The following is a 19,582-nucleotide window of genomic DNA, read 5'->3' on the forward strand; positions in this document are numbered from 1 at the left end:
GAGACGATTAGCGACGGATTTTTTTTCCGTCGCAAATTTGCGTCTGATTTTATTTCCAGCGCAAATTTGCGACGGATTTATTTTCCGTCGCTAATGTGCGACGGATTTATTTTCCGTCGCTAATCTAAGACGGAAAAAAAAATCCGTCGGAAATTTCATCGCAAATTAGCGACGAAAAATTCCCCGTCGCAAATTTTCGTGGCAAAATTCATGTTTTTTTGTGGTGGACGTGGAAAGAGAAGAAAAGAAAGAAGTGGCTTAGGGTGAGTCAACGTGGCTTGATGGCCGACTGCATACATGCATGAGGGTGGTGTGCTGGGAGGAGTGAAGTGGAGGCGTGGAAAATTTTGAAGGGTGACTTAGATTAGGGAATCCCGCGGGATGATGGTGGTATGTTATTGGCGGAAGGAAATGATGATATGGAAAATGGGAAGAAGTTTATAACATGAATTCCGAGAAATGGAATTATCGTGCGTGAATTCAGTTGGAACGGTTAGTTCATAAGATGATGTTATGAACGGAAATACGGGTAATTATAGGATGGTCTTGCGGTGATTGTCATGACAATGGTATGGTGGTATCATAACAGCGTCCACGTCTTCCGAAGTTGACTCTTCTGTAGCTCGCCGCCAATTGTTCAATTTCCCACATAACGTTCCGTTACGTACGCTCGTCAAACTAAACGACGAAATTTTTGGGATGTCATAACTCTCCCCACCTCATGAAATTTCGTCCTCGAAATTTGGGTCCTTACTTGTTCCCTCAAACAATTGTGGGTACTGGAGTCTCATATCTTCTTCACTTTCCCACGTAGCCTCCTCATTATCATGGTACTGCCATAATACCTTAACGATAGGAATGGTTCTATTTCTGAGGATCCTTTCACTACGATCTAATATTCGTGCCGATTTCTCAATGTATTTTACCCTGGTATTGATATCCACCGTCTCAAAATCTAGCACATGGTTAGGGTCAGGTTCATACTTCCTCAACATAGACACATGAAATACATTATGTACATTGGAGAGTTTTGGTGGCAATGCTAACCGATATGCCAATTCTCCGATTCTCTCGAGTATCTCAAAAGGTCCTACAAATCTAGGACTCAATGTTCATTTCTTTCCAAATCTTGATATACCTTTCATTGGTGATACTTTCAGGAACACGTTATCACCCACTTTGAATTCTGAGGGCCTCCGACGTCGATCGGCATAGCTTTTCTATCGACTCTGACCCATTCTTAGTCTATCCCGTATTATTTTCACTATATCGATAGTGGCTTACACTAATTCTGGTCCTATCAATTTCCGTTCTCCAACTTCATCCTAACACATAGGAGTTCTATAGGCTCTCCCATACAATACTTCAAATGGAGCCATTTGAATACTTTTCTGAAAGCTATTGTTGTATGCAAACTCCACCAAAGGTAGCTTCTCGTCCCAGTTGCCTTTGAAGTCAATAACGCAAGCCCGAAACATATCCTCCAATATTTGTATTAGCCGTTCTGATTGTCTATCCGTATGAGGATGAAATGCAGTACTATATTGAAGCTTAGTCCCTAGAGCCACCTGGAGACTCTTCCAAAAGTTCAAAGTGAATCTTGTGTCTCGGTTTGACATGATGGTCACAGGTAGTCCATGCAATTGTACTATTTGCTTAACATATAAATCTACATACTTATCAAGTGAGTAGTCTATTCATACAGCTAGAAAATGAGCAGACTTAGTCAAACGATTTACAATCACCCGATGGAATCGTGACCACTTGATGTCCTTGGTAAACCTTGCACGATATCCATTGTTGTATGTTCCCATTTCCATTTGGGAATTTCTAAAGGTTTCAGCATTCCAACCGGTTTACGATGTTTTCCTTTGACTTGTTGACACGTTAAATACCTTGCGATATGTTTGGCTATATCGAACTTCATTCCATTCCACCAGTAATGTTGACAAAGATTATTGTACATTTTCATATTCCCGGGGAGAATACTCTAATTAATCCGATGGGCGTCCGTCAAAATTTCCCGCCTTAATTCCTCATTGTCAGGTACGCATATGCGTCCATGGAATTTCATGACTTCTTCCTCAGTGACGTGAAATTCTGATTTCTTTCCTTTCACGATTTCTTTCCAAACCTTTGAGATTTCGAGGTTCGTTTGCTGTAGTGCTTTAATTCTCTGTATAATTACAGGCTCAATTATCAGCGTAGCCAATACACGGGAAAGATCATCAATCTCAAGTTTAAAGTCAAATTTTGAAACCATCTCAAGTAAATATTATTCCTTGACCATCAGACTAGCTATAGTCAAAGCAGACTTCCAACTAAGAGCGTCTGCCACTTTATTTGCTTTTCCTGGATGGTATAGGAGTTCACAATCGTAATCCTTTAATAACTCCATCCATCTTCCCTGTTTCATGTTTAGCTCCTTCTGAGAAAACAAATACTTCATACTCTTATGATCTGTATAAATTTCAAACTTTCCTCCGTATAGATAATGTCTCCAAATCTTCAGTGCAAAGACAATTGCCGCCAATTCTAAGTCATGCGTAGGATAATTCAACTCATACGGTTTTAGTTATCTTGAGGCATAAGCGATGACCTTCCCGTGTTGCATCAGAACACACCCAAGGCCCTTGTGGGAGGCGTCGTTATACACCACGAATCCTTATGATCCATGTGGTATTGTCAGAATTGGGGCAGTAGCCAATTTTCTCTTAAGCTCTTGGAAACTTTGTTCACACTCGTCGTGCCATTCAAATCTCGTCTCCTTCCTCGTCAATTGAGTCAATGGACTAGCCAGTCGTGAAAATCCTTCTACGAATCTCCGACAATAATTGGCAAGTCCTAAGAAACTTCGAATCTCTGTTACTATCGTTGGTTTGGGCCAATTGACTATTGCTTCAATTTTAGCTGGGTCAACTATTATACTACCTTCTCCAGTTATTATGTGACCCAGAAATGCTACTTGATCCAACCAGAACTCATATTTACTAAACTTCGCATACAACTTATGTTCTCTTAGAGTCTGAAATGTAACCCTAAGGTGTCGTTCATGCTCTTTTGGTCCTTTTGAGTATATCATAATATCATCAATGAAAACTATCACGAACTGATCTAAATAGGGTTTAAACACTCTATTCATTAAATCCATGAATGTAGCTGGCCCGTTAATCAACTTGAACGGCATGACCAAGAACTCATAATGTCCATATCGTGTCCTGAATGCCGTCTTAGGAATGTCTTCCTTCTTAATCCTGAGCTGATGATAACCTGATCTTAAGTCAATTTTTGAGAATACGGATGCTCCTTGCAATTGGTCAAATAGGTAATCAATCCTAGGCAAAGGATACTTGTTCTTGATCGTGATCTGATTCAGTTGCCTATAGTTGATGCAGAGATGCATCGATCCATCCTTCTTCTTTACAAATAGGACAGATGCGCTCCATGGTGATGCACTTGGTCGAACAAATCCTCTATCAAGCAATTCTTGTAATTGTACATTTAACTCCTTTAGCTCTATTAATGCCATCCTATATGGAGCTTTCGAGATGGGATCTGCTCCTGGGGCCAATTCAATAACAAATCAACTTCTCGCTCGGGTGGTATTCCTGGCAACTCTTCAGGAAATACATTCGGAAATTCTTGAACTACTGGAGTTTCTTCAAGTTTTGATTCCTTCTTAACTTGATCTTTAACCATTGCTAAGTATCCTCGACAACCATTATTAAGGAGTTGGTGTGCCTCGAGTGCTGAGATAAGTGGCATAGAAGAATTCATTCCATTCCCGACAAATTCAAAACTAGGATGATCTGGTGGGTTAAACTGAATTACCTTCTCATAACAATCTACATTGGCTCGTTTCTTACTAAGCCAATCCATTCCTATGATAACGTCAAAGTCGTACATAACTAAAACTACCAGATTTATCCTCTGATCCACTATACCTATAGAGATCTTACAATCCCTACATGTCCATGTGTCGCGACCTCCCCGAACCGGCCCCGCCACCTAAGGGGTTAGGCTAATGGATTACTAAGTTAAACCTAACTCGAGCTCTCCCAAGCCCCTACCAATTCGCGACTTAAGTTTAAGTTATTAACATGTAAATCAATTTCACCTAAGAGTCAACACTAATCAGTTTTTGATGGGTCGATTAGACACCCAAGTAAAGTATAGGAGAAATTCTTCACTTCTACGAACCAGAGATTCAATGGGTATGGGGACTTGATTACACTAATTGACCAATTAGTGCCCTTTCGGTACCTAATCTTGTTCAATTCACCACCTAACGTGTTCACACTAATCAGGAGTCTCGAAATTCTATCCCTAATAAAGTTAAGAGAAGCAATCGTCAATACATAAACCCAACATGCATGGTCAATCACGTTCGAGGTTAAATTAAATACGTGATTCAAAGTGTGCGAACCAAATAACGTGCAACTAAACATGACACTAATCACACGAAAGGGCAAGAAAAGCCAATTCCAAAGCCCAAATAACATTTTTTAACTTTCGATTTTTTTTTTAATTTTTTAATTAAATTTTTTTAAAAATTAAAATAATAAAATAATATTAAAATAGTATAAAAATCGGATCCGGGTCGGATCTCCACAGCCAACCTGGATCTGGATTGACCCGGGTGCGCTGGCCGGGTCTACGACCGGATTGGGCTCATTCGTTGAGCCCGGTCTGGCGAAATAAATAAAAGGGGAAAGGGCCCAGCTCGAAAATTTTTTAAAAAAGAAAACTAAAAAAATAAAAGCCCAGGGCCCAACAAGAAAATAAAACCCTAAATAGGCTGGCCCACTACCTATTCTAGCCCATTTAAACAAAACTCTAGAATCAAACCCTACCCGGTTGCAACCTGCGAACCTGACCCGACCGCGAGCCACCGACCAGACTTGCTGGAAACCCTAGTGCCCGCGACCTGACTCTCGACCCGACTCGCCACTGCTGCTCCGGCTTGGAGCGCCTTCGCCGGCCGGCGTGAACACCGGCCCTCCCCCGAGCCCCAGCCTTCGCGGCCGGGGTTTCTAGTCTGGCGGACGAGCTCGTGCTTGGCAGCCATCCACCAAGCCCCGGCCTTCGTGGCCGGGGTTTCTAGTCCAGCAGCCGAGCCCGTGCTCGGCCATCACTAGACAAGCCCTGACCGGGGAGGTCAGGGCTTGCCGTTTCGCGGCCGAGCCCCATGCTCGGCCACCGTTTGGCTCACGCCCATTTGGCCTACACGGCCGGGTTTCATCCCTTCGCGGTCGGGCCCGTGCCGGCCTCCGCTCGTCTCACCTTAACCGGCCAAAAGCGATGGAAAACTCTTTGGACAATTTCACAAACAGATGACGTGCGCTATGAAAACGAGAGATCCTAGGCTTGATCGAAGCTCAAAACGGACCAAAATCATCGAAACGAGACGCACGGAGAAGCCGAAACAAGCACAAGGCGTCATGGGCCGGAACTCGCTTGAACCGGACAGCCGCAAGCTCCGGCCAGTGAGCTCGAGAAACAGAGGACACGGGCAGAAATAGGGGAAGGGGGGAAGGAGGGGCGGCCGTTTGCAGCACTCCCTATCTGGCTTGGCGGCGGCGAATGAGGGCGACCGTGAGAGATCGGACCACATCCGGTCACCTCGCACGCCTCCGAGCCGAAATCCTCGGGAAATCGACCTCGAATCACGCTAAATGAAATCCAACAAAAACTCGAAACCGAGACCTACCAATAGAAATAGGGCGCGTCGGAGCTTTGCCGGCCACGATTAAGGCGTGGCGGTCACCGACGGGAGATCGTCTCGGATCTCGCTCTCTATCCAATCTCTCCGTCTCACCCTCCCTTCTGGAACTCTCTCTCTCGGGTCCTCCGATTTAAGGCCGGCCGGCAGGCAGGCGCGCATGGCCCTTGCCATTGCCAGCCTGCCGCGGCCGGCCGATCGTCCAACCCGTGGATCGCGCTGCCACCTCCCGCGCCTCTGCTTTTGCTCTGTTTCTGCTTCTGGCCTCTACGTTCTGCTTCTGCTTTCGTTCTTCTCCTCTCCCGTATGCCCAGAAGGTTGACCGGTATGGAGAGAAGGAAAATAGTGCGTGGGCCGGGCCCTGGGAGATGGGCCGGTCCGCGCGAAAATAGAAAAGGAAAAAGATGGGCTGTGCGCAATAAAAGAAATGAAGAGAAAAAGAATGGGCCGACGGACCCGGCCCGGAAATCCCTTTTTTTATTTTTTATTTTTTTTGAATAGAAATTTAAGAAAAATATGTCCTAATCGATCCTATTAATGCGAATGCACCTAATGTCTATATGCAATGCAATTTAATGAAAATATTTTTGGTTAGAGGTTAAAAATTAAACCCTAATTTTTTATGCGATAAAACCCTAAATGATTGGGCAAAATTTAGGTGTCAACAGCTGCCCCTCTTTAAAGGGGAGCTCAAAGACGTTCTCTTCAAAGATAAAAGACACCTAAATTTTGTTGGCGGAGGGCATGGGATGGCGCAATGGTTGATGCATGGTGATTTTTTTTTTTTTTTAGGGGGCAAAACTAAAATGACGTTTAGGGACTAAAACCCTATAAACGTCGAAAATTCCACCTAGGGATTAAAACCCTATGAGCAGCTAAGATCCTGCCTATGGACTAAAACCCTATGAATGACAATAGGAACAACAGCTTGAAGGAATGCCTAGGGACTAAAACCCTATGAAAGTTGAAGATTCCGCCTAGGGGCTAAAACCTTATGAACGGCAATAGGAACAACACCTTGGAGGAACGCCTAGGGACTAAAACCCTATGAACGTCAAAGATTCCGCCTAGGGGGTAAAACCCTATGAACGGCAATAGGAATAGCATCTTGGAGGAACGCCTAGGGACTATAACCCTATGAACGTCGAAGATTTTGGCTAGGGACTAAAACCCTATAAACGATGAAGGGACTAAAACCCATAAAGTATGCCTAGGGACTAAAACCCTACGAATGACAATATGAACAATGCCTCGAAGGAGCGCCTAGGGACTACAACCCTATGAACGTCGAAGATTCCGTCTAGGGGCTATGAACGGCAAAGGGGATAAAACCCAGAAAGAACAATATTTCCTATCAAAATGCGGAGCATCTCCACAATGAACAGGCTAGGAGAGACATTACGAGCCATAGTGATGCTCCATGTAGAAAAAGTGTTTCAAGCAACTGTTGAAGCTTGATGCATGTCGATTTCACCGGGAAAATTTGCTGTATTACAATGATTCCGGGCTGTTAAAGCTCACCACACTTGTCGATTTGCAAGCTACTGAAGTGGTCACTGCACAAAATGTGTCTTAACAAACTCCCTGATAGCGAAGAACATCATTACTGAGAGAGTGTTTATTGTACGAGCAATTCAAACTGATTTTAATTGTCCAGCAAACATTCGGCATCAATCAATATCACAAAATTGCCATCAAGCTTGGAGAATGTCATTAATCATCAAATTCCCTTAGAAGACAAATCTTTATCAAAAAGGACCTCGGTCCACAAAGAGGGCTTGTTAAGTATGCCAAGCAAGAGCTCTTTAGTCGGAAAAGACTTTTCACATATCCTCAAGAAGGCTATTTGTCACGCCCCGAACCCCAACGAGCTCGCGACATCCCCTGCTCCGGTCGAAATGATGCGACGTCCCAGGAACGTCGCCGACCCAACCCAAACATCAGAGCCACATGCGGAAGCGAATAACAAAACCCCGGACAAATAATGACGACAACGGGGTAGAACAACAGAACAATCCAGCAACCACATATTCATACAACACCAAATATACTCATATTACAGACATAAATACAGACTAACATCCTCAGTCACCGATTAAACAAAAGTTCAGGGGTTTGGTTATCTTAACTTCACTATCGGATAACCCAAGTTATACAACCCCTAAAACACCTTAGGGAAAAACCTAGGGGTCGCCCTCTTCCATTCTGCTTCTGAATTTCTGGCTTGAATCTCTGGAACTCACCTGCAGCTCCACTGGGCACTAACAGCAGCTCCCCGGACTTCCAAAAAGAAAAGGCGCACTTCCCGGGTTTAGGGCCGGGGGTCTGAAAGTGGCGGTTATACAACCGTGAGACGAATCTCAATAAGTGTACAACCCCAAACCCCACGTAGGCACTCACGTACCGCCAGACGAAAACACACATAACACACAACGATTGGCCAAACTAACAATCACATGCGACCCTACCTGGAATCCATCATGCACATTCCTGCACGTTAGACAATAACACAGCTAACACATCACAGCAAGGAATCACAGACGCGCGCGTGCCTTAATTATAAGACAGAAACCACTTGGGCACGTCCCATACCGTGCCTAGCAGTTTCTACCCCATAAGTAAGCATCACATCACGCGATACAAACACACTCGCACGCTACTCACACCATGCGTCACTTTCCACAATCCTCTCGCTTGTCTTGCCAAATCCCACTCATTCTCAACCTTTCCACCACTACCGCGCCCCCGTAAAACGCATCAGACCAACGGTCTTCTGACCTCGTCAGGCATCGACACCCCGTCGGGCCGGGCATCGTCACCTCGTCAGGGACAGCATCGTCCCGCGTAAACGTACACGCCTCAGGACGGAATCCTACACATACTTTCCTTCTACCGCGCTCGCGTAAAACGCATCAGGCCAACGGTCTTCTGACCACGTCAGGCATCGACACCCCGTCGGGCCGGGCATCGTCACCTCGTCAGGGACGGCATCGTCCCGCGTAAACGTACACGCCTCAGGACGGATCTTTCCAACCAAACCACATTTCCATATCCTCGTTCCACTCAAACCACACTTACACACGGCCAACAACCACACGACCCACCACAATTCCACATTGCACACACAATTCACAAGTCACATACACTTCGCAAATATAAATTCTCACCACGCAAGTACACCACACTATCATGCACATATAACACGCGATCCCAAAGCACAATCACACATTCTTGGCACGCGAACATATTGCGCAATCGCATTGCCACACCATCACACCTCACGGACACACACGTGACATATACGACCACACGTATACAACCCGAAACACAATCCCAAATCAGCCAACTACCATAAATCGCATAATCACGCACAAAATTCCATTCAAGGCACAATCCCAATAATTAATCGCACAAATTAATTCCGATCAAACCTCAACATCACAGCCCTAATCCAAGCTCCCTAAACCTCAAAATTCTTCGCCTAATCAGTCCGCAGCCACAAAATAATCATTCACTCAAATCAGTCCCGAACAGTTCCTAAAACAGTCACAAAATCGCCTAAACCGGGTCCTAAACGAGTCTAGAAATACCCGAGCTCCTAGGTAGTTTTTGGGGGAGACCCTTACGCAAAAAGGCGAGACAGAACAGGGCTGGAACGGGCCGGGACAGCAGCAGCAACGGGAGCGGCGTCGCCGGCGACGTACGACGGCGTGAACAGTGCACCGTACGGACGCGGTGAACAGTGCTTTCGTACGGACACCGTACGGACAGGTCTGGGACGGTGGCCGGCGAGGTGCCGGTGACAGCCGCGCGTCCGTACGGCCGGCGTGAACAGCGATCCGTACGGACGGTGAACAGTACCGTACGGACACTGTACAGACGGTGCTGGACAGCGACGTACGGCGAGGCTGGATGGCTGGGTGTCGACGGAACGGCGATCGGAGCTCCGTCGAAGCTCCGGCGGTACTGTTTGCAGACCGGGAAAGAGAAAAAGAGAGAAAGAAGGCTGTTTTGGACAAAAAACCGGGGCTGTGGTGGCTGAACAAGTGAGAGGGAGGTCCAAGGGTGCTGTGGCGACGGCTGGTGGGCGGCCAGCAGCCCGGCCGTGCATCGTTCGGCGTGAAAGATTCGGTTGAAACAGTAAACGTAATCCGGTAAATGGAAACGGGAAAAGAGAGAAAATTTTGGGGGAAAATGGCTGAATGGTCTTCACGAGAGAGAGAGAATAGTCTGGTCAAATGAGTCAAAGTTGGTGTGAGTGGAATCCATGTGTCTCAATCTAAGCCAATTGGACAATTTTGCCCTTGATCCAATGGCTTTCTTTCCTTCTCATCCAATAATTTAGGGGTAGAATGGTCATTTGCTCTTAACCATGGTTGACCAGACCTGAGTTAAGCCTAACTCACCTTGGTTAATCCCAAAATTAATCCAAATTTCGGAATTAATTAAAAATGGCCTAGGGGTATTTTCGTAATTTTCCGATCCCGAACCGAAATTCCAATTTTTGCACATACGTGTTCCATATGTGCGTGGCCAACATAATACGGCGTCGGAATCGCGAAATTCATCGCGCAAGCCCTCGAAAATCCACGTCAAAATCTCGGGAATAAAATAATATTATTTTTCCAATTTTTGTCGAAATTCCAATTTTTGTCCATAACGACTCCCGGTATGCGTGGCCACCCAAAAATGACGCTAGCCTCAAAAAATAACCTCAAATGACCTCAAAATCCAACATTGGTGTCCTCAGGGGCAAAACCGTAATTTTTCCGGTCCCGGATCGAAATCCATTTTTTTGCAGAAATGGGTGGCCCCAAGGTTAGCCAAGCCAAAAACGTCATCGGCCGCTCAAAATTGTCACTTTCAAAATTCTCGATTCCCGGGCCCGAATTCCAAGAAATGACTAAAATTGAACAATCGCGACTTTAGCTTATCTCTGGCTAACGGGTGGCTCTCTGGAATTACGTGCTCTTGACCCGTGACCAACACTAAGTCAAATCACGTTTAAGTTTACTCTACCCAGGACGACCTCGATTGTCATATAATTGCGAGGGTCTGTCACTAGTTCCCTTCGGACACGATCAATCAGATAGACCGGTCTCGGTTGGCTCAAAACATTCCCTCGTCAATCCATATGGTCGAAGATCGAACCCAGGTCGAGTTCTTTGGTCGTGCGAACTCAATCCCGTAATGGCCCTACCCCTAAGGTTAGTATCCCGTGAATGCGCATTTCCGGGTGAGATCTCACTATAAGTGCATTAGCCAAAATATTCATTTCATGAATCCCGGGAAAAGGATCGAAAATTCAGACTGTTACACTATTTGATCCCGTCCATTAATGCGGAGGATAGTCTGATCATTCAACATACCTCATATGACCACTGTCAAAGGTTTTGAGAATCATTCGCAGTAAATACACATTGACCAATCTAAGAGGTCTTTTTAAAAGGGCCGTAATACAGGTTTAGTTCAACAACGGATGAGCATTATCGGCTAAGAAAATGAAATAATCATCAATCAGCATCTCCGCCAGGTTTACAAGTCAAGAAACCTTGAGATGAGAGGAGATAACTTTGCCCCCACTTCTTCGAGTGGTAGCTTCTTTGGAAGTCCATGTTTGACTTGAATCATCCCAATCAGAAGAGACTTTGGAAATGGTTGTAATGTCGGTTTGGTGAAAGGCTCAAAAGGCTTAAGCTTCTCAAAAGAGATTTAAAATTTGGTGATGGACATGGCATCATTACCATTTCATCTGATCCTTTCAAAGGCACTCGACTTTTGAAATCCAACTTGTCTCGAAAGTCCAATGGCTAATCATTTCAACAAAAGATTTGCTCTTTTGTCTAATGATTTTCACATCTGTAGTAATCCTTTTTTTTTGGGTGGGCATTGGCCTTGCTTTTACCAGGCACACTGCTTTTCATGCCCCCGGCTTCCTTTTGACTTTTGATCATTTGAACCTTTCGAGTTCCTAGGACTTTCAAGAGATTCTTTCTTTTTCTTCTTCTTCTCTTTTTTTTTCTTTTTGTCACAAAAGCAACGGCAAAAGGACACTATAAGTGCCATAACTTGTGTACGGCGCTCACTTTGGTGCCATAACTTTTTTTCGGATCACTTTGGTGCCAAGTCAGAGGAAAAACGATCACTTAAGTGTCATAACTTTTTTTTGGATCACTTTAGTGCTAAAATTTTTGAAAAACGATCACTTAAGTGCTAAAATTTTTGAAAAACGAACATTTAAGTGCTAAAAATTTTGAAAAACGATCACTTAAGTGCCAATCTCCGGCGAGACTCCGGCGAGCCACGTCAGCTTCAGAAATTAATAAAAAAAATGCCACGTCAGATTTCCGGCAAAAAATTGTATACGGCACCGGAGTTGGCACTTAAGTATGTTGAGGAAAACTCCTATTGATTTTGAAGTTGACAAAACCTTCTATGTTATTGTAAATCTGATACTTATTCTGAACTATTCCAGGTCTGTATATTCTGGAAGCTCAGAAGGAAATTATTCAGACTTTACAAACTGTCAAATATGTTTTTGAAGACCCACATAATCTAAGTTCTGAGATTCAGAAGCAGAAGTTATTCAGATGCAGATGCAGACGCAGAAATTCTTCAGACGCAGACGCAGAAGTTCTTCTGATGCAGACGCGAAATTTCTTCAGACGCAGAATTCAGAACATATCACAACAGCTAGTAATCTGGCATGGATTTCACAGAAGGAATGTTATGATTGTCTCAATCTTAATCAAATTGATTGACAATCAAACATCACGACAAGAATGCATTACAACGGACAAAGCTCTACTTATGGAAACCAAGATTCTAATTCTATGGGCGACCAGAATCAGCGGGATTCAGAATCTGTTATCCAACGGCTACTCAATCCTTTATATACAAATCTGTCCAAGGTAAAGATTGGAAGATGATCCTCTGAATGCTGTCCAATGGCTAGTTTGGAAGTAGAGGAGTATTTAAGGAGATCAACGAGCAGCAGAAGGAAGTACAGAATCAAGAATCAACAAGTCCAAAGCCTGAGCTTACTCCAACCATTTTTCTTGTCGTTCTGAGTCAAACATTAAGATCTTGAGGGACACTTTGTAAGAGTGATTGTGTGAGATAGAGAGTCCTATCATACACAAGAGTGTTAACACTCAGAAATTGTAATTCCTCTTGATTACATAGTGAAATCCAGCCAGTAGGCTGTAAGCGTGGGAGAGTGGACGTAGGCTTGCTATAAGCCGAACCACTATAAACTTGTGTGCAGATTCTCTTTCCCTTATCTCTTACTTTACATTCTGCACATCAAGAGCACTGTCTATATACTATGTCTTGAATCTGAATTTTATTCAAACTCTTCTGTGATTTATTTTGTTTCCGCACAAATTATTATAAATTGTTTTAGATCACCTATTCAGCCCCCTTTAGGTGATCCTTGCTAGCTACATCAATTGGTATCAGAGCAAGGTTGCTCATTTATTGAAGTGTCTTACTTCTGAGCTAACGATCTATATGGCTAGCTATGGTGCTCCAGGGCTCATTGAAGGACAGAGCAACAATAGACCACCATATTTCGATGGCAAGGAATATAGTGTCTGGAAGAATAAGATGAAGGCATCCATAAAGTCAATTGATCACATGCAATGGGATGTCATCATCAGAGGTGTCAATCCAAAATCTTCTGATTCAAAAGAAAAGGCAGATGCAAGCAAAGCAGCAGATCCTCCATTATCTCAAACTGAGATATCCAAAAGAGAAACCTTAGATTCCAAAGCAATTTATTCTCTTTATTGTGCTTTATCACCTATTGAATATAAAAAAATTGCTGCTTGTGAATCAGCCAAGGAAATCTGGGATACTCTCCTTGTTACTTATGAAGGAACAGATCGAGCCAAGGAAACTCAAATCAATCTTTTGCTTGGTCAATATGAATCCTTCAAAATGAAGCCTGGAGAATCAATTGCTGATTTGTATGACAGGTTTACTGATATAGTAAACGGTCTTGCTTATCAAGGACAACCAGTTCTAGATGCAATGAAAGTCAATAAACTTCTGAGAGGACTGACAAATCAGTGGGATAACATCAAAACATCTCTTCGAGAGACACAAAGGATCAAGCCTCTATCAGTGAATGAGTTGATTGGAACTCTTCAATCATATGAGACTGAGAAACGAAATGAGGAAATTGAATCCAAAGGTAATAAATCAATTGCTTTAAAGACTAACATTGATTCTGATGCAGATTCTGAAGATGAAGACGTTGATGATGAAGAATTAGCTCTCTTTATAAAGAAGTATAAGAAAATGAAGATCAGAGGAAGAAACCTCAGAGGTAAGAAGCCTTTTGAGAAGAAGAAGTCTTTCGATGAAACAGAGAGATCGAAGGATGTTATATGCTTTCACTGTAAGAAACGTGGACATATCAAGCCAAATTGTCCACTTCTGAAAAAGAAGACCAAGTTTGAGAAAGCAAAGAAGGCCTTAAAAGCAGAAACCTGGAGTGACATAGAGTGTGAAGATAGTGATGAAGATATCTCAAATTTCTGTCTAATGGCTAAGTTAGACTCAGACTCAGATTCTGATTCTGATCCCAAAGTGGAGATTGAGGTAAAACATTCTGACATGCCTATTGAAGTATCAAATTACATTGATGAATTATGCTTTGAATTCAAGACTGCTCTTAAATGCATCTCTTCTTTGAAAAAGGAAAATTCATCACTGAGGCAACAGGATGTTTCACAAAAAGAAAAAATCGATTTCCTTCAAAAAGAATTTCATCAAGTCAAGGAAAGTCGAGATTTTCTTTCCAAAGAAAATGCGGTTTTGAAAAAGCAAGTTTCAGAAATTACTTCCAAGTTTTCAAAAGGTTCAGAAACCTTGAAGCATATCCTTTCTATCCAAATTCCTTACTACAACAAATCTGGTCTTGGATTTGTGAAGGAAAGTGATAGCTTGATTGATTTTCCAAAGGTCAAGGAGAGATTAAAACAAAGACCTCCTCGACAAGCTTATAAAAATCATTTCAAAAGGAATTTTGTAAAACCTGTTGGCCGAAGTGCACTCAGGTGCTCAAAATGTGGAGATCCACAACATTTTGAGAATGAATGTCCTAAGGTCTGGAGACCTGTTCGAAGAGATTTTGTTAAGACAGCCTATATTAATGCTCAAGGACCCAAACAAATTTGGGTACCAAAGAAAACTTGAGATGTTGTGATTCTTGCAGGTTACCACAAAGAGAAAAAGGAAGTGGTACCTAGACAGTGGATGTTCTAGACATATGACAGGAGATCCAAGCATATTCGCTGATCTACACAGTCTGAATGGTGGGAAAGTTTCCTTTGGAGGAAATACCAAAGGAAAAATCATTGGCAAAGGAACAGTTGAAATTGGAGGACTTACAATCAATGATGTCTCTTTGGTGAAAGGACTCAACTACAACTTGATAAGCATAAGCCAACTATGTGATACAGGTTTCAGAATCAACTTTCAAGAATATACATGCTCAGGGACAAGCAAAGATTCTTCTCAAACATTTACAGGAAGAAGACATGGCAATATCTATCTTCTAGATGTCAATCCAAACTCCACTCATTGCTTGATCTCAATCAAAGAGGATGAAGATCTATGGCATAGAAGATTGGGGCATATCAGTATGAAACAAATCTCAAAGATCTCAAACAAGAAACTGGTTCGAGGTCTACCAGATTTGAAATACAAGAAAACAGAGTTATGCAATGCCTGCACTCTAGGAAAACAAGTAAGAAGTTCTTTCAAGTCTATTCATCATGTTTCCACTGATCGTGCTTTGCAGCTTCTTCATATGGACCTATTTGGACCAACCAGAACATAAAGTATTGGTGGTAAGAAATATTGTTTAGTCATTGTTGATGACTTCACAAGATTTACTTGGGTGTTCTTTCTTGCTCATAAAAATGAAGCATTTTCATATTTTTCAAAATTTGCAAAAAGAGTTCAGAATGAAATGGGCTATTCCATTTCTTGCATTAAAACTGATCATGGGGGAGAATTTGAAAATCAAAGTTTTTCAGATTTTTGTGAGGAAAATGGCTTTCAACACAATTTTTCTACTCCTTATACACCAGAACAAAATGGTATTGTGGAAAGGAAAAATCATTCTTTGCAAGAAATGGCAAGAACTCTGCTGATTGAAAGCAAAATTCCTTTTTATTTCTGGGAAGATGCAGTTTTTACAGCATGCTATATCATTAACAGAGCTTTTCTTAGACCCATTCTTGAAAAAACCCCTATGAGCTTTACAAAGGTAGAAAGCCCAACATTTCATATTTTCGTGTGTTTGGTTGTAAATGCTATATTCTGAAAAATCCAAATGACCGCACTGGAAAGTTTGATGAGAAAGCAGATGAAGGATTTTTCCTTGGATACTCTACTTCAAGTAAAGCATACAGAGTCTACAACAAGAACTCTCAGACTGTTGAAGAATCAATGAATGTGAGGTTTGAAGAAAACATTCAGACTCACAGAGATGAATCTGAACCATCTCCCAACATTCAAGAATTATCAGAAGATCATCAACAATCAGTATCAGAAGGAAAAGAAGGAAAAGAAGATATAATACAGACTCAACCAGAAAGTTCAGAGTCTGCAGATTTTCAGAAGGAAAGATTTGACAAAAACTGGAAACATAAATCCAGTCATTCGAAGAACCTCATCATTGGAGAAATAGAAGATGGCATCAAGACAAGATCCAAACACAAAGAGAACATCAGCAACTTGGCATTGATATCAGAAATAGAACCAAAAGAAGTTGGTGAAGCTTTATCAGATGAAAGCTGCATCGATGCTATGCAGGAGGAACTTCAGCAGTTCAGAATCAATAAAGTATGGGAGCTTGTGCCAAGACCCAAAAATCATCCAGTAATTGGAACAAAATGGGTATTCAGAAACAAACTGGATGACAAAGGGAAAGTTACAAGAAACAAAGCAAGACTGGTTGCAAAAGGCTATTCTCAAGAAGAAGGCATAGATTATGATGAAACATATGCACCAGTTGCAAGGTTAGAAGCCATTCGGCTACTATTAGCTTATGCTTGTTTCCATAACTTTAAATTGTTTCAGATGGACGTGAAAAGTGCCTTTCTAAATGGATATATCAAAGAAGAAGTATATGTGGAACAACCACCTGGTTTCGAAGAACCAAGAAAGACTGATCATGTCTACAGACTCAAGAAGGCTCTTTACGGTCTGAAACAAGAACCCAGAGCTTGGTACGAAAGGTGAAGTAACTTCCTTCTGCAAAATGGTTTTACCAAAGGTAAGGTTGATATAACTTTATTTGTTAAGAAAAAGGGTAAGGATTTCCTACTTGTTCAAATTTATGTTGATGATATAATCTTTGGATCCTCTAACGAATTGCTATGCAAGGAATTCTCATAGAATATGCAGAACGAGTTCGAGATGAGTATGATGGGAGAATTATCATTCTTTCTTGGCCTTCAAGTGAAACAAACCAAAGATGGTACATTCATTTGCCAAGAGAAGTATGCAAAGGAGATTATCAAGAAGTTTAGATTACAGAATTGCAAGAAGACAGACATTCCCATGTCTCATTCATCCAAACTGGACAAAGATGAAAATGGTAAAAAGGTTGATCAGAAGGTATATAGAAGCATGATAGGTTCATTATTGTATCTAACTGCATCTAGACCTGACATTCTTTTTAGTGTCTGTATGTGTGCGAGATTTCAATCAGACCCAAAGGAATCTCATTTTTCTGCAGTAAAGAGAATAATCAAATACATTGGAACATATCCAATGTTAGGTCTTTGGTATTCCAAAGATTCAAATTTTACTCTTACTGGATATTCTGATGCTGATTTAGCTGGATGTAAAGTGGACAGGAAAAGTACTTCAGGTACATGTCAACTGCTTGGAAATATGTTGGCATCCTGGTACTCAAAGAAGCAAAATACAGTTGCACTTTCTATAGCAGAAGCAGAATATGTAGCATTGGGAAGTTGCTGTGCACAAATTCTGTGGATGAAACAGCAATTACAAGACTTTGATATTGAAGAATCAAGTGTTGCAATCAAATGCGACAACACAAGTGCAATCAATTTGACAAAGAACCCGATTCTTCATTCTCGAGCTAAGCATATTGAAATCAAGCATCACTTTATTCGAGATCATGTTCAAAATGGTGATGTAAATATTCAATTCATTGATTCTAAGAATCAATTAGCTGATATATTTACAAAACCTCTTGATAAATCTTCATTTGAATTCATAAGAGAGAAACTGTGCATCACTTATCCATTTTCTTGAAGTGTTTGATAGATAGGAATTTTTCAGACTCAAATATTCTTAGTCTGAACATTTTTCAAACTCACAAAGAAAGGTACGTTCCTTATTCAAATTTTGGCGGGTATATATTAGACATTTTTTTCAGGATATTTTTATAAATCGTTATTTTTGGAAGCAAATCAGGTATGTCTTCTACTTTATCTAATAAAATGTGCTTAATATATTGTTATAATATCATCATGTTTGGTTAAGTTTTAAAGAGTATATTTTCTTCCTACTTGGTTGGGATATCTTTTTAATTTCTATAAGTAATTTTTTTTTTCCAAAAGATATCCACCTCCTTTTTAAACCCGTCCTTCTCTTTTCAAAACCCTATCAGTACGATCTTTTACTCTCCAAACCCTTCCGATATTCAGAGACTCTCCTCTTCTTCCTCCAAAAGATCGAATCTTTCGTCTCCAAAGGTGATCATAATGCCGGTCAAGATGGTGGCCCATAGAAGATCTTCTCGTATTCTCAATCAAGACTCAAAATCTACCGCACCGGCGGAATATTTGGAAGTTTCAGACTCAGAATCCGATCATCCTGCAGACCCTTCTGAAGAGTCAACACCTCAGCGACCGTCTCCATCGAAATCATCTGGTAAAACTGATTTTCGGTTCATAAACATTAAACGTGTGTGGGGAAATTATCAAATGTTGAAAAGGAATAATGCCTCTGAGTCGGCTCTTCGTGCTTGTCTGAAAGACAACGATCTTCGCTCTAAAACTCACCTTGTGAAAATCTATTCTGAATACTGCACTAAATCAGGGCAAGTTCCAACCAGCTCTACTCCACAAGAAACTTCCTCCAGAAAGGGCAAAGAAAAAGTTGGAGAAGCTTCAACTCCATCTGAAAAGAAATCGGTTCATGTAAGCCCTAAGTCATCTAGTACATCAAAATTTGTTGTTCCTGATGATGATGCACGATTTTTTGAGACTTTTGAGATAAAAGTGGGAATAGCATCTGGCTTGCCTAGAACAGGAGGCTTATTCAGAAGCACTGCGCATCAGATGTACTACAAGTTGTTACTTGCTAGAGGAGTAATGAACAATAGGACTGTGGATTTCGAATATCTGGAGAAGGCTGGAATTTCTGTACAGAACCTGTTTGAAAAATTAGGGGTTTATGAATTTTGCCTTCAATCTGCCGATACTTATACTGAATTAACTGCCTACTTTTATTCCAATCTTTCAATTCTGTCACCAAATTGGATACAGTTTACTGTTGGTGACAAGAAGGTTGATTTAAAGGCGCATGAGTTGGCAAGGATAATTGGAGCCACACACTCCACTTTTACTCCGTTGGCAGTAAATCTTGAAGAAGCTTCACAGGTAGCTTCTGAAAATCTGAACTTTGCTCAAGGATCCAAGCATCATCTCTCATATTCTGACTTATCAAGACGATCTGTGATCTTGCATAAGATCATAATAAACTGTTTGAAGCCAAAAGATGCCTCAAAAACTGACCTATCAAAATAAGAGATTAAGCTCATTTGGGCTATATTGAAAGGTCAATCCTTCTCTCTCCTCATCTCAT

This window comes from Syzygium oleosum, unplaced genomic scaffold, assembly GCF_021117445.2.
Source record: "Syzygium oleosum isolate NSW1041296 unplaced genomic scaffold, Sole_v2.1 Sole_v2.01, whole genome shotgun sequence".
In the NCBI taxonomy this organism is placed as follows: Eukaryota; Viridiplantae; Streptophyta; class Magnoliopsida; order Myrtales; family Myrtaceae; genus Syzygium; species Syzygium oleosum.